At 37.1% G+C, this 15,311-nt stretch overlaps 1 protein-coding gene across 4 annotated transcripts in view; it reads left to right on the top strand.

Moving 5' to 3' along the window:
• AFF2 (ALF transcription elongation factor 2) overlaps positions 1–15,311 on the top strand; it is a gene marked incomplete at both ends in the record, with an annotated part of 650,103 nt that overhangs the window by 429,507 nt on the left and 205,285 nt on the right. The gene's annotated exons all lie outside the window — the stretch shown is intronic.

Below are 15,311 nucleotides of genomic sequence, written 5' to 3'. Positions count from 1 at the left end.
TATCCAGAAGGGTTTGTTTTACAAATGTGGTTTCACCCATGTTTGGGGCATAAATATTTACTATCATTATATCTTCTTGGTGTATTGTTCCTTTTAATAAAAGGAGGTGCCCTGAATTGTCTCTTCTGATGTGTTTTAGTTTAAAGTCTGTTTTGTTGGATATCAGGGTTGCTACCTCTGCTCTGTTTTGGTCTCCCATAGCATGGTATATCTTTTTCCATCCATTAACTTTCAGTCTGTGAATGTCTTAGGCTCTAAGATGAGTTTCTTGCAGACAACATATATTTGGATTATGTTTCTTAATCCACATTGCCAGTCTATGTCTTTTGATTGGTGAGTTAAGTACTTTGACGTTAAGATATATTATTGAAATATGATTTTTGTTTTCTGCCATTTTATGTTCTGTCTACTATTGGATAGATTGGTCTTTCTTCTTTACTTCTTTACCCACTTATTGACTTCCTCTCTTCTCTGATTCTGAAGTCTGCTTCTTTTTTCTTCCTTATGGTTTATTTCTTTAAGAATTTTCTCTAGTGTAGGCTTTGAATTCATGAATTTTTTAAAGATCCTGTATATGCTGAAAGACTTTTGTTTCCCCATTTATTTTGAATAGTCCTTTGCTGGGTAAATAAGCTTTGGTTAGAAGTTATTTTCTTCCAGGGTCTGAATCATGTCATACCAGTCTCTCCTAGCATTCCTGTCCTGAGTTGTATAGTCTGGGGTGATTCTTATTGTTTTGCCTGTATATATCACCCATACTTTTGTTCTCACTGCTTTTAGGATTCCTTCCTTGTCCTCTATGTTGGTCATTTTGGTTATTATGTGGCATGGGGAGGTCCTTCTTTGGTCCTGTCTCAATGGAGTTCTGTATGCCTCCTGGACATGAAGCTTCAAGTCTCTTTCCATGTTTGGAAAATTCTCTGATATTATTTCTTTGAAGATATTACAGATGCCCTTAGTCTGTACCCCTATCCCTTCTTCAATGCCTATTATCCATAAGTTAGGATGCTTCATATTATCCCACATTTCCTGGATGTTTAAGTTTTGTTGCTGTAAATATTTCTGTATATCGCTGACCATGTTTTCTGTTTTGGATGTACTGTCTTCTAACAGTAATATTGTTTTCCATTTCATCTAATCTTCCAGAATTTCTTTCTATTGCTGTCTTCATTTCACTTATTCACTCTTTCATTTCATTCCAGCCTCTTTCTGATTCTTTCTTAGTGTTTCTAACTCATCTTTCACCTCCTCTAGACTTGTTTTAAATCCTTTCATCATATTGTAGATCAAGATTCTGAACTCTCCTTCTTGCATTTCTTGAAGGTCAGTATTTGTGATTTCTGTTGTTTCTCCACTATTCCTGGTTCTCATATTTTCACTGTTCTCAGGCCTGTTCTTCTGTTGTCTTCGCATTGAAGTGGTACGTATTGGGCGATGGTGGAGTAGCTGGCAGCCCAATCAGAAGCTCTGATGTGCTGGTAGTTCTTCTGTATCTGGTTCTCTGGGGGAAAGGCAGGTCTATGTCGGGGACCCTGCAGGATTCCCAGTGTCTCTGTGGGTGCCTCTTCTGTTGCACCAACAGTGCAGCTCCGGGGTTTGGCTAATCTCAAAGTTTGGGATGTCAAAGCTCTATGATCACTTTCAGACTCTTAGACAGTTCACAGGGCTGCCAGTGTTGCCGTTCCCCAAAATCCTTTTTAGGTCTGTGCTTGATATGGCACTTTTTGTGGGTGTTGCAGACTCTCACAGGTTAAAATTACTGGATTTTTTTTTTTTTTTTTTTTGCAGTAGTTGGGTTGGGCAGCGCCTTCTCCTGGCTTTGCCTCAGATCCTCATGATGGGACTGCACAGGTTTGGGCCTAGGTCAGGTCTGTGCTGGGGCCTATGGCTGTAGCCTCTGTGAAGGTGCTCTGCCAGTGCTGGGCAGGGGCTGTGCTGGAGCCTGAGGCTGCAGCCTCTGAGAAGGTGCTCACCTGGTGCTGGGCAGGGGTTGTGCTGAGGCCTGGGGCTGCAGCCTCTGTGAAGGTGCTCAGCTGGTGCTGGGTTGGGGCTGTGCTGGAGCCTGGGGCTGCAGCCTCTGAGAAGGTGCTGGCTGGTGCTGGGCTGGTGCTGGGCTGGGGCTGGGCTGGGGCTGGGCCTGGGTTGGGCTGGGGCTGGAGATGGTAGCAGCCCAGGGGGTTCTGGAAGGAGTGGAGCCCGAGCCTCAGGGCCCTGGGGCAGCTTACCAGTGCCTGTCGGTCCAGCGCAGAGGTGACTCCTGGGTCTCGATGATTCCTGGGTCTCCGAACAAGCTTTTGAATTTTTTTGCCACTTTGGTGTAAGTCAGGTCCCGGGGCTATGGTTTGTGCTGGTAGCCCATGCAGTGGCAGCCTGCTGGTGGCCCAGCTGTGACTGCAGCTAATCTGAAACTCGACACCCCCCCCCCCCCGCAGTTCAAGGTTCCTGGTTTTCTTTCAGTGAGGTTCCTTGGTCAGTTTTGGTTTCTGAGCTATATTTATTTTGTTGGTTGAGACACTGCTTTATCGTTAGTTGAACTTTATTTATTTTAACTATTAAGAAGTGCTGTGTCCCTCAGTCGCCATTTTTCCGTTCCCAGTTTTCTAAGGAATCTCCACACTGTTCTCCATAGTGGCTGAACTAGTTTGCATTCCCACCAACAGTGTAAAATAGTTCCTCTTTCCCCACATCCTCGCCAGAGTTTTGTTTTCTTTATGCTTGCCACTCTGGTTGGGTTTAGATGAAATCTCAGCATAGTTTTGATTTGCATCTCCCTTATGGCTAATGATGTTGAACATCGTTTCATGTATCAATTGGCCATTTGTATCTCTTCTAGTGAAATCATCCAAGCACAAAAAGAGAAGGGACAGATGTTTTCTCTAATATGCCCAAACTGGAGAGTATTTGGAGTACCAGCAGGACTCCAGACAATGGAGGGGAAATCTCAGTAAAGCTAGAATGGAAAAATAGAAGAAGGCTAAGATTGATTAATGGAGGAGCTATATCCGAATATGTGTAAAAGTATGAATATAGCATGGTTAACTTGAACACTCATTGTTGGGAGGGGGTAAGGGGAAGCAGGGGAGGGAGAGGGCACCAAGCACAGTCTGAATGTATGCCATTTTCAATATGATTCACATAAAAATAAAAATAAAAAAGCTAAGCTGGGCGTGGTGTCGCACACTTGTATTCGCAGTATTTGGGAGGTGGAGACAGCAGGATGGCGCAGGTTTGGAACCAGCCTCGTTGGATTAAGAGACCCTGTTTCCAAATAAAAATAATATGAAATAGGTCTTGGAGTGTAGCCCGGAGGTAGAAGGTTTTCTTGGAACCCCAGTACCACCAATAATTAATTAATTAATTAATTAAAAATTAAAAGAAAACAAATGTATTTTTGAATATCTATTACTTTGTGTCAGTTGTAATGTAAGTCTAGAAAGAACACACACACACACACACACACACACACACTCCTCCTAGCACCTTTTCCAATTGCTTCATACTGTGATTTCCTTCTGTAACAGTGCCTACTGCAACTTTGCATGCTCCCTTTTCGAAGTGATTGCATGTCAAAATGAGTGAAATCTTTGAACTATTCAAGGGAATGAATGTAGTCACTTCTTTATCCCAATGACCAGCACATAATATCTACTTAGGGAAAGTTAGTAGGACAAAGGGAAGAAATCCACCAAGATACCCAACTATTTGCTATAGAGGCTTGGACAAGTCACTTCACCTCTTTTTTGTCTCTGATTTTTCTTCTCTCAAACATATGTGGTGCTAATCCCTGCGTATTTAGGTTGTGATACAAAAATATCAATATTAACTACATACTAAGCTCTAGATGCCTTTGAAGTTAGAAATTCAAAGTTGAATAAAGCAACGCATGTGACAACATACCAGTTATTTGGGATGAAATCAGTTCAGACAGATTTTAGATGCTTATGGCATACATTTGGGATTAGCAAGGCCTAAAACACCAGACTGTCTTCTGCCCATAGCCTCTAGGGTACACAGTTTGTGCATCTCAGTTGAACAGCACAGAGCTATTTACATGACATTTGGGGCTGGTTAGAGTCCTATCCATGAGCCATAATATGTAAAATGTGGTAAAAACTTGGCATTTTATGACTTTTTATTTTGAGATTTTAGCATCATATTAATGTAAGCATCTTCCCATTGTTAAAAAAGTATGTTCTATTGCATGTGGAACTTATTCTTTGTCAAATACTAAAAATTAAATGCAGTGGAACACACCTGAAAACCAAGAATTTGGGAGGCTAAGACATAAAGATTGCATATTGAAGGCCAGCCTTAGCAATTTAGTGAGACCCTATTTCAAAATAAGAAGTCAAAAGTGCTAAGTCTGAAGCTCTGAGGAAGAATTTCCTTTGGTTCAATTTAAAATACCACAACATAAATAAAAAATAAAAAAATAAAAAGGGATGAGATGTAGCTCAGAGGTAGACCATACCACTTTCAATCACCAGTACCATAAAAAATTAAAACATCATAACTTAGTCTTTTCTCCATTAATCACATAATTTGCCTTACAAGGAGTATACTTTGTGTAGCACAAATTGTGCCCTTCAGAACTTGTCACAAGCATTCACTTACAACTAAATATGAGGTTCTACATAAGAAGACTCACCTCTCATCACCTTATTTGTCCAGTAAGGATATGAATGACTGATTTGTTTCCCTCTCTCTGTGGGAGAATCAAAGGATTCCAGAGATTCAGGAGGGCTTTTTAGTGGCAGTATATTCTTAAGTGTGTATTCACACATATATATTTGTTAAATGAATGATGCTGCTTTGTGTTGAGGTCAAATGCTCAGCATTGGAACTAGTTGTGACAGTCTTTGCAACACTTTTGCGTCAAGTGCTCATCTCTTCTTGATGATTGGGTGAAAGATTAATAGAGTTGGATAAGGGTGCATAGATGTCCTTATCTTGGGAACAGCAACATCATAAAATAGATAAATATCTTTCAAGTGTTAATGAAAAGAATAACAAAGGAAATTCTGCTGTGAGCTTGCCACACTTTCTAGGTTTAACTCATTAGAGCTTGTTTTCCCAAGGTCCTTGCTGAAAATATATTTCTTTCAACTGTATCCTCCCTACCCTAATCAAATGCATCAGTGGTAACATGGGATTGGCAAGCTGTTTCATGTAATCTCATATGTTTAAGTGCAGAGAATCAGTTGTAATTGAAAATGCAAAAGTGTGTGCAGCTCCGTGTGGATTGGCCAGCAAGGTGGTGCACTTTTCTAGTAATTCAACATAATTCAATTCTGCCACAGAGTAAATAGAGAAGACCTTGGATAAAAGATACATCTTTGTGAAATTATTTCATTCTATCTGCTATCTAAACCACCTTTAAATAAACACAAAGTCACATATCTAAAACTAGTGGTAAACGGGAATATAACTAGATCAATGATTATGGAGTACTCCCTAACTCCCAAAAAGAAATAATCCTGCTTTCCCAGGCTGGGGCTTATTTTCCCTTGGTTAAATATAAACTAAATTTGTTTATTTAAATAAATTAAATTAAACCATTTTATTTAAATTAAATTAAATTATTTTAATTGACATATAAATGTATGTTTCTTTGGAGTAAAAGGTGCTATTTTGCTATGTGTTTGCATTATGGAATGATTAAATAGAGTTAATTAACATGATCATCATCTCATATACTTACTATTTTTATGTTGGGAACATTTAAAATCTTTCTTTGCAATGTTCAAGTTTTCAGTATATTATTATTAACTATTGTCATTATGTTATATAATAGATCTCATAAATTGATTCTTTCTAACTGAAACCTAGTGATATTTGACCATCTCCCAATTTATGCAGGCCACTGGTTACATGTATCAAACTATGTGACTAATTTTGGAAATAAACCTTAATCAGGAAAAACCAACTAAATTTTGAAAGAGATCACTGAACATGAGCAAAACAAATGGAGGACTAATATCAAGAATATACAGAGAACTCAAGCAACTCAACACTAAGAAAACAAAGCATCTAATAACAAAATGGGCAAGCGAACTAAATAGACACTTCACAAAAGAAGATATTCAAATGGCCAATAAATGCATGAAAAAATGCTCAACATCATTGGCAATCAGAGAGATGCAAATCAAAACTACCCTGAGATTTCACCTAACTCCAACTAGAATTGCAATCATTCAAAACACAAACAACAACAAAGCCTGGTAAGGATTTGGAGAAGTGCAAACTCTAAAACATTGTTGGTGGGATTGTAAATTAGTGCAACCACTTTGGAAAACAGTATGGAGAATCCTCAGAAGAAGGGGAACAAATCTACCATTTGATCCAGCAACACCACTTCTGGGTATCTACCCAAAAGAAAAGAAATCAAACTCCCAAACTAATGCATGTGTATCTTTGTTTATAGCTTCACAATTCACCATAACCAAACTATGGAAGCAGCCAAGATTCCCATCAACAGATGAATGGATTACAAAACTGTGGGATATGGACACAATGGAATTTCACTCAGCCATTAAAATATCCTCAATTACATCATTTTCAGTGAAATGGATGGAACTGGAGGACATTATGCTAAGTGAGATTAGTCAGTCACAAAGAATAAGAAATCAGGCGCTTTCCCTAATATGTGAAAGCTAAGGAGAAATGGGTCATAGGAGGAACTCTAGATGAAAAAGGAAATCGTATAGAGCAGCAAACAAGACAACCTAAATGAGGTGATGAGAGGGGGAAAGAAGGAAATTTTCTAAAACACACAATGTACTTAAACATATCTAAGTCAACCACTAAGCCAAGCAAGGGAAGGGGGGATGGGGAGGGAATGGGGTGGTAATTGAGTAGTGGTTAAAGCAGTGATGTGTACATGTATGTACACACAAGTTTTTTACCCCAATATGATGTATAAATATAATGCACCAATAAAAATATAAAAAATGAAAAGGTTACATAAGTGGAAATAAACAAATAACCCAACCAAAAAATGGGCAACTGAATTGAATGCACAATTCACAAAAGAAGAGATACAAATGGTTGATCAATATATAAAAAGATGTTTGACATCATTAGCTATCAGGGAGATGCAAATAAAAAATATGCTGAGATTTCATCTAAACCCAATCAGAGTGCCAAGCATAAAGAAATCAAATAACAACAAATGCTGGTGAGGATGTGGGGTAAGAGGAACACTTTTACACTGTTGGTGGGAATGCAAACTATTTCAGCCATTATGGAGATCTGTGTGGAAATTCCTTAGAAAACTGGGAATAGATCCACCATATTATCCAGCTCTACCATTCCTGGGTATTTTTCAAAAGGGCTTGAAATCAGAGAACTACAGTAGCATATGCATACTCTTGTTCATAGTAGCACAGTTCATAACCAAAATATGTAACCAACCTAGTTCTCCATCAACACATGAATGTATTGCAAAATTATAGGAAATATATTCAATGAAATTTTACTCAGCTATAAAGAACAAAATCATGTCATTTGCAAGAAGATGGAAAAACTTGGAGAACATTATGTTAAGTGAGATCAGCCAAGCACAGAAAGAGAAGGGACTTAGGTTTTCTCTAATATTCTCAAACTAGGGAGTATTAGGGATACCAGAGGGACTCCAGACAATGGAGGAGAAACTTCACCAAAGATAGAATGTAAAGATAGGAAAGGAAGAAGTCTGAAGTTGATTAATGAAGGAGCTACACCTGAATTTGTGTAAAAATATAAATATAGCATGTTTAACCTAGACACTCATTGTTGGGAGGAGGGAAGGGGAAGTGGGGGAGTACCAAACATAGTCTGAATGTACGCCATTTACAATAGGTTCCACATAAAAATAAAAATAAATAAATAAATAAAAATAATTCCCTAACTCATACCTAAAAAAGGCCACTGATAACTGAAAAAAATAAAAAAATAAAAGAGATCACTGAGTATCTTAAAGATTCAGAGTAATTAGAATTCTGCTTTAAACTCTCGTTATGTAGTTACTTTGGGAGAAATTTTGATCAATATTCATGTATTTATCATGAATATTATCAACTAAATACAAATGCACAACTCAAAAACACTTGGAATTGTCTATTTCTTAAGTAGGTTAAGCATCCCCTCTAAATCTTGTGTGCATTTTTAATGTCCTTACTGCCTGCTTTTAAAATAGTACTGGGTAAAATTCAATCTGTGTCAGTGCTTTTCTGAATAATACTTACAAATTCTGCTTCAGTAGTGCCACTGTGAATGAAGCTGTGAAGTATCTCCTTGCATTATAGCTCTTCATACATCAAAGGCTCTTTTTGAATTAGGTTATTTTAGAAGGAAAAATCCATGTTTTAGTGCTACCTGAGAATTCTTATTAATATTAGCTTTGAAATGACTAATTATGTAACCCATAAAGCTTGGAAAAAAAGTATTATGTTACTTACTCATTAAAAAGGACTTTCATAAACTTTGATCCCCTTCTCCCCTACCTAAAACCCTCCTTTATTTTCACCATTATATTGAATTCTTTGTTTAATATTTACATAGGAAAATATTTGATGAATCCAATACATGCTGACTCCCTCCTGCTTTACAAAATTTACCATCTCTGTTGCTGGGATTTTGTGCATGTAATTTAATTTTCCTCATTCTTAGGGTAAAGTATATTGGCCATGTGCTCTAAGACTTAAGCAAATTTTCAATAACACGTTTTAAAAATGAGTGCTTGAAATAGCTAAAAAGGTTCCGCTACTGATAACAGAGTGTGTGAGCCTGAGGGTTTTTTTCTGTTTGCAGAGTTGAAGTCACAAATATACTGTACATATATTCCAGTGGAACCAAGCTCCAGATACATTGTAATCTAGGAGTTCTATTTAGCTGCCTTTTCTTTGCATGGAAAAATCTACAATATGTGAACAATATTGTCACTGTTAGGCTACATCAGGAGAAGATGTCTATCTATGCTAGTGCTTCCCTCTCTCAGAGTTGGCAGATCACATCTGGATACTATCCCATCCTTAGGATACTATGAGTCAGAAAATCCCCAGGACTGAATTCTGTAGAAGTGGAGCATTGGAATAGAAGTTGAAGGTTCCCCATAAATAAAGGAACCAGAGAAAGAGACTGCCTCAGCTGGAAGAAGAGACAATAGCAGGGGAAAAGACTACTGCCTTCCAACACTGAAAGGCCTGTCATACCAAAAAAGAAGGATATATAATTTGTGCAGCTACAAAGTATGATCCCTATGTAGGAGTTTCCAAAAAAGAGGGTTTTAGCTTGCAACCAGGAAGAATATTCTGATCCAGCTGTTTCAGCATAAGGAAATAGGCTGCTTTAAGCAGCAATGAGCTTTCTGTCATTGGAAATATTCAGGCATTTGCTAGATGGCCCTTCTTTTTGCAGACAGGCTTCAAGAACCAGAGGGGACAGGAAATTGTACCAAATGACTTTAAGTTCAACTTAAAAATTTAGGCCAATGAGGTCACTATTCTTAAGTTTTTTAAAGGAACTTTTAAATTTAGTAGAAAGAAGGGAGTTGATTGTCACTGCCATGCATACTCCTGGAAACTCTGATCAGAACATAATTTCTATCCCAAGACAGGTCAGTTTGTTTCCTTCCTCCATTCTCCTTTATATCCTTCATTACCACTGCCCAGACAACTGTGACCTGAGCCAATGAATTAGAGAAGGGTATACTTAGCTCTCTAAGAATACCAGACATTGTGCCAAGAAACCCACAGTTTTTAAGTGAAGAAAATCTATATTATTCACTCTGACAGATTGGTTTTCATTTTTATATATCACCTTCCAGTCCTTGCTCATAAGCAGACAGATCTTTAAAAACCAATAGAATACATGGACAATACTCTTCCATCTACAGTTCTGTTCTTCACCTACTCCTAGGACCAATTTATCATCATCAGTATGCATATATATGTATGCATTTCCTTATTGATTGTGATACTGGAGATTGAGCCGTGGAGTGCTCTATTTCTTTTTTCTTTTTATTTTTTGTGGAACTGGAGATTGAACCCAGGGCATTTTACCTCCAAGCCATACTCCCAGCCCTATTTTTTATTCTTTATTTTGAAACAGAGTCTCACTGAACTGCAAAGGGCCTCACTAAGTAGTAGCTCCACGAACGATGATCCTCCTGTCTCAGCCTCCCAAATGTTGGGATTACAAGCATGTGCCACCATGCTCGGTTCTCTATTTCTGATCTACACTTCTAGCCCTACTTTATTTTTAAAAATTTTTAAAACAAGGTCCTGCCAAGTTGCTGAGGCTGGCCTTGAAAATGGGATCCTCCTGTCTCAGCCTCCCAAATACTGGGATTACAGGCATGTAGCAGTACATCCAGCTGTCATCAGTTTTTAAAAATGCCTAAGTAGGTCTCCATCAACAGATAAATGAATTGCAAAACTATGTAAAATGAAGACTGAGTTTGATTAATGAAGGAGCTACATCTGAATTTGTGTAAAAATATGAATATAGCATGGTTAACCTGGACACTCATTGTTGGGAGGAGGGAGAGGAAGTGAGGGGAAGAGGGAACCAAAAATAAACAGATGTGTGGGTAGACAGATGAAAAATGCCTAAATAGATGTGGTTATCATAATGATAAACTTTAAAAGAAAAATGTCTTTGTTTTTCCCTTCCACATATTTATTCAGAAACCATTTACTAAGGGCATACAATACTCTTAAAGTTAGGGATAAGGAATAGCCCTCTACATGGAGGAGGCAACAGCTAAAAGATTATTGGATTCTTATAAATGGAGAAAGACCCAAGAGAAGAGCACTTCATGCAGAATAATGACATAAGCAAAAGTACAGATGGATGATGGATTGTGGTGTGATCCATATGGCTAGGAGGCTAGATGAGAGTTTTGTGATGAGGCAGTTAAGAGAGATGAATTCTGGGCAAATGGGTGCATTGGCATGGCTTTGGGAACTGCCCCAGGAGTTTGGACTTTATATACAAAAGGAGAAACATGCCCAAACAAATCCTTTATTTTGGAGGGTTATGATTTTGACAATACCTCTGGTCCAAATTGTAACTAATTACCACTTCTCTTCTTTGAAAATGAGAACTAAGTGAGTGGCAACTCACAGTACCCTTGTCTGGGTATGTCATTCATTCCTGCATCTCCACTACCACTCCTTAGGCTGCTCTGGGCTCAGTATCCTTCTCCCTAGCATCTCCAGTAAAGCAAGTGTTCTGTTCATTTCAGCCATTGAATCAGCACTTAGAGAGCAATTGCAGTGTTTTCAGCTGGTTTTTACAATTTGGTAGATAATTTGTGCAAGTTGCAATTTTGACATTTACAAGTGTATACAAAAGAACTGTTTGTTTAAAAGGGACTGTGTAACCTATAAACAATTAGAAATCAGTCATGACTTTCATTTTCTGCCAATTGCCTATGCTGCTATCAACCCTATGATAAAGTGAGAACCAAGTGGGACAGATGATAAAATCAGGATGGGCATATACTGACTCTTTTGTTTCATTTGATTCCTGTCAAAATGTTGATTTGAAGTAAGAGTACATTTAAACAATAACATCAACAATACGTATAGTGTGCCATTTGCCTCACGTCATTCTAAGCACTTAATGTATGGCAAATAATTCAAACCCTACTAAAAACCAAAGAGATTGTTAACTTGATGGTTTCTAATTTATAGATAATAAAACCAAGGCACACATTAGTTAAGTAATCTAGAACCAATATTTATATCCAGAGTTCTAAAACCAAGAGTCATATTTTCAGTATATCTTTTCTCACACAGATTTATAGATGCCTCAATTATAATTGCATTTTTACAGCCAGGTGTGGTGGCGCAGGCTTGTAATCCCAGCATTTGGGAGGATGAGACAGGAGTATAATGGCTTACGGACAGCCTCAGCTACTTAGTGAGGCCCTCTGTAACTTAGTGAGACCCTGTTTCAAAATAAAAATACAAAATAGGGCAGGGGTGTAGCTCAGTGGTCAAATGTCCCTGGGTTCCATCCTCAGACCCATAAAAAAAGAAAATATAGTAGAAAACTTCTCAAATGTTTTTTCTTACCTATCCCAAGTTCAAAATGCCATGTTTACTTGTAGAGAATGAAATTATATAAAAAAGGGGATAGATAAGTAAATGCTTATCAAAAATAAGTAAAACAATATTTCAGAGGAACTTTAGTAAAGGTAAACATACTCTAGAACAAGCATTTTTACCCACACCCCATGTTTTTAAATGGTTAAAATTTTAAAATAATATGTATATATACATATAAATATACATAATTATATAATATAAAGTATATATAATTATGACTATATTTTATTTTTTATTTTTTTTGGTGATACTGGGGTTCCTGAAAGCCCTTCTACCTCCGGGCTACACTCCCAGACCTATTTTTGCATTTTTATTTGGAAACAGGGTCTCCTAAGCCAGCGCGCAGGGCTAGCTTCAAACCTGCGTGATCCTCCTGTTTCTGCCTCCCAAGCGCGGGGATTACAAGCGTGCGCCACCACGCCCGGCGTTATGACTATATTTTAGAACACACACATTTATGTATATTTGTGAATAATATGAATACAAATTCAAAACTCATATTTCATTATCTATAAACCAAGCTTTCTTAGAATCCAGCCACACTCATTCACACTATAATGACAGAGTTGAGTAATTACAACAAAGACTTTATGTCTCCAGGCCCTAAAATATTTACTAACTTGTCTTTAGCAGAAAAAGTTAGCTGAACTCTAGTATAGAATATAGATCTTATAGGAGCCTTTGAGTGTCAGATTATCATCAAAGTTATTATTTTAAAAAGCCTGACATGAATATGTGAAAACAATTTGGCAACATTATACTCTAACATATGTCTCTGAAAGAAATGCTCAATAAAATTCAAGTTTTTTTTTTTAAATTTGTATGACATGCATTAATGATTACTATGTGAAAAATGCAGAATTCTTCCATGTCTAGCCCTTTCCAGTTGGGGTTGAGTATGTATGTAAAATGACTTTGGTAATTTACAAATGTGTTTCTTTTGTTTCGATTTCTGCTTAAAATTTTGTTCAGTTTAACATTAAAATTATGTCAAGAATAATACATAGCATCAATCAATTAGAAAAAGTGAATAACATAATCTTATTTGCTTCATTCATCATTCTCTCTTTCTCTCCTCCCTTTTGATACTGAAGATTGAACCCAGGGGTATTCTATCTCCAAGATACACTCCCAACCTTTTTAGTTTTTTTATTTTGAAACAGGGTCTTGGTAAGTTGCTGAAGCTTGCCTTGAACTTTTGGTCCTCCTAACTCAGCCTCCAAAGTAGTCAGATTGTAGGAGCATGCATCATTCTCTTGATGCCCTGAAACAACCAATTGTTTAAGTATAAAATACAAAACACTTAAGATTTTAAAAATCAGAATTACAAGCTTACTACAAAATGTGTGTTTGACTCTCTTATTAGATATGTTGTGTAATTGCCTTGGAACTTGTCATTTGATTTCCTAAAGATTTATAAGTCCAGACAGTCCTGAATCTTTATAATGAAACCCCTTAGAAAAACAACCGATATAAATACTTGTTTACAGTTAACTAAATACAAATGATTAACAACTCATTTATTTTGCAATCTTAAAAATTAGGTGTTCAGAATAATTGAAACTCCTGGATATCTTAATCTCATCTTTCTATAGCAACCATGTAATAGAAATTATTTAAAAATATAACTAATATTTTCCTGAATCCTTTGAAAGATTATATTAAATTTTCTTGTCATTCTAAATTCTTAATAACTTTGTTATTAGTATAAGCATCAGTTATTGTATTATGCTGTCATATTATACTATGCTGTGATTGTACCCTTGGAAGCTACTAAGACAGGTAAGAATGAGTGCAGATTCTTGGGCTTTTTATGTTCTGACTCTGCTGTGGCATTTTCCATGGACTACTGTGCTGTTGTTTTTCACATTTCAATATTTCTTTCAAAAGGCTGGGCCTCTAGAAGTATTTCCTCTTTTTTGCCATTTGTTAATTGCTAAGGGATAGATATCTAATGATTTCCAAGTTTAGATTTCTTTGTTAAAAGACAGTTCTTTAAGCTGGGTGTGGTGGCACATGCTTGTAATCCCAGCATTCAGGAGGCTGAAACAGGATAATCGTGGTTCCCGGACAGCCTCAGCTACTTATTGAGGCCCTCTGCAACTTAGTGAGACCCTGTTTAAAAATAAAGAATGAAAAAAATAGGGCTGGGGATGTGGCTCGGAGGTCAAATGCCTCTGGGTTCCATCCCCAGACCCACAATAAATAAATAAATAAATAATAAGACAGTCCTTTATCAGTGAGGGTCCAGGAAAATTTGAGCAACAAAACCCATTGGATTCATGATGTCTCTTTAGCTAAGAGGTCTATTCCCATCTCTTGTTGAGTTGATAGTCTTTTGGAGTGGTGATCATCCCAGAGGACAAATCTCTTGGGCACCAAGCCAAGCTTAGGACATCGCAAGAATCACTTTTGATTAAAGCATGGATATATACTTCTCACTTACATTTTTTCAGTACCAATGATGGAACCTAGGGGCATTCTACCTCTGAGCAAGAACCCTAGCCCTATTTTTTATTCTTTATTTTTAAACAGTGTCTCAATGAGTTTCAAAAGGCCTCACTAAGTAGTAGGTGAGGTTGTCCACAAACCACAATCCTTCCTGTCTCATCCTGCCAAATGCTGTGATTACAAGCATGCGCCACAACACCTGGCCTTGCTTACTTTCTTTAAAGATAAATTATGTTGTGATCCTGTTTTATTTCTACAGAGAGACAAGATTAAACTTAACAAATATATTACTAGCAGCAATAATCAATAACTAATTCTTATTTTTACTTGAATTGTCTCTAGAACCTTGCTTTGCTATCCATTTTGATTCTTTCTTTCATCCACGTAGTGTTGTGCATGACCTGAATGACACTTTGAAGCTTCTACCTGCCATTTTTGTCAGGATCCTTTTATGTGTGTTACACTCCTAGCAAGTACCATTTGTCCAAATATGAATTTCTCAAAATAGTGATTGAACTGTGTGCGGGGTGACTTTCAAAGCACATTTAAATCCTTTCAAATTATGTACCCCACTAACATATTATAAATTGGTTCCTACACTTGAACAGACTTGTAATTAAATCTGAAGATTATTCTTCTTACACAAAATGAGGTACATCGATTGTGTATGAGTCATAATTAAGGTGGAAAGTTGGAGTGGTTTCTACAAAAGGAGAAACAGCATATCAATTACAATATTGCTTACAATTTTGCAAAAGCTATGAT

Source organism: Muscardinus avellanarius (genome assembly GCF_963383645.1).
Source record: "Muscardinus avellanarius genome assembly, chromosome: X".
Taxonomy (NCBI): Eukaryota; Metazoa; Chordata; class Mammalia; order Rodentia; family Gliridae; genus Muscardinus; species Muscardinus avellanarius.
The sequence above is the reverse complement of the archived record's forward strand: the minus strand, read 5'-3'. Positions and strand labels throughout refer to the sequence as shown.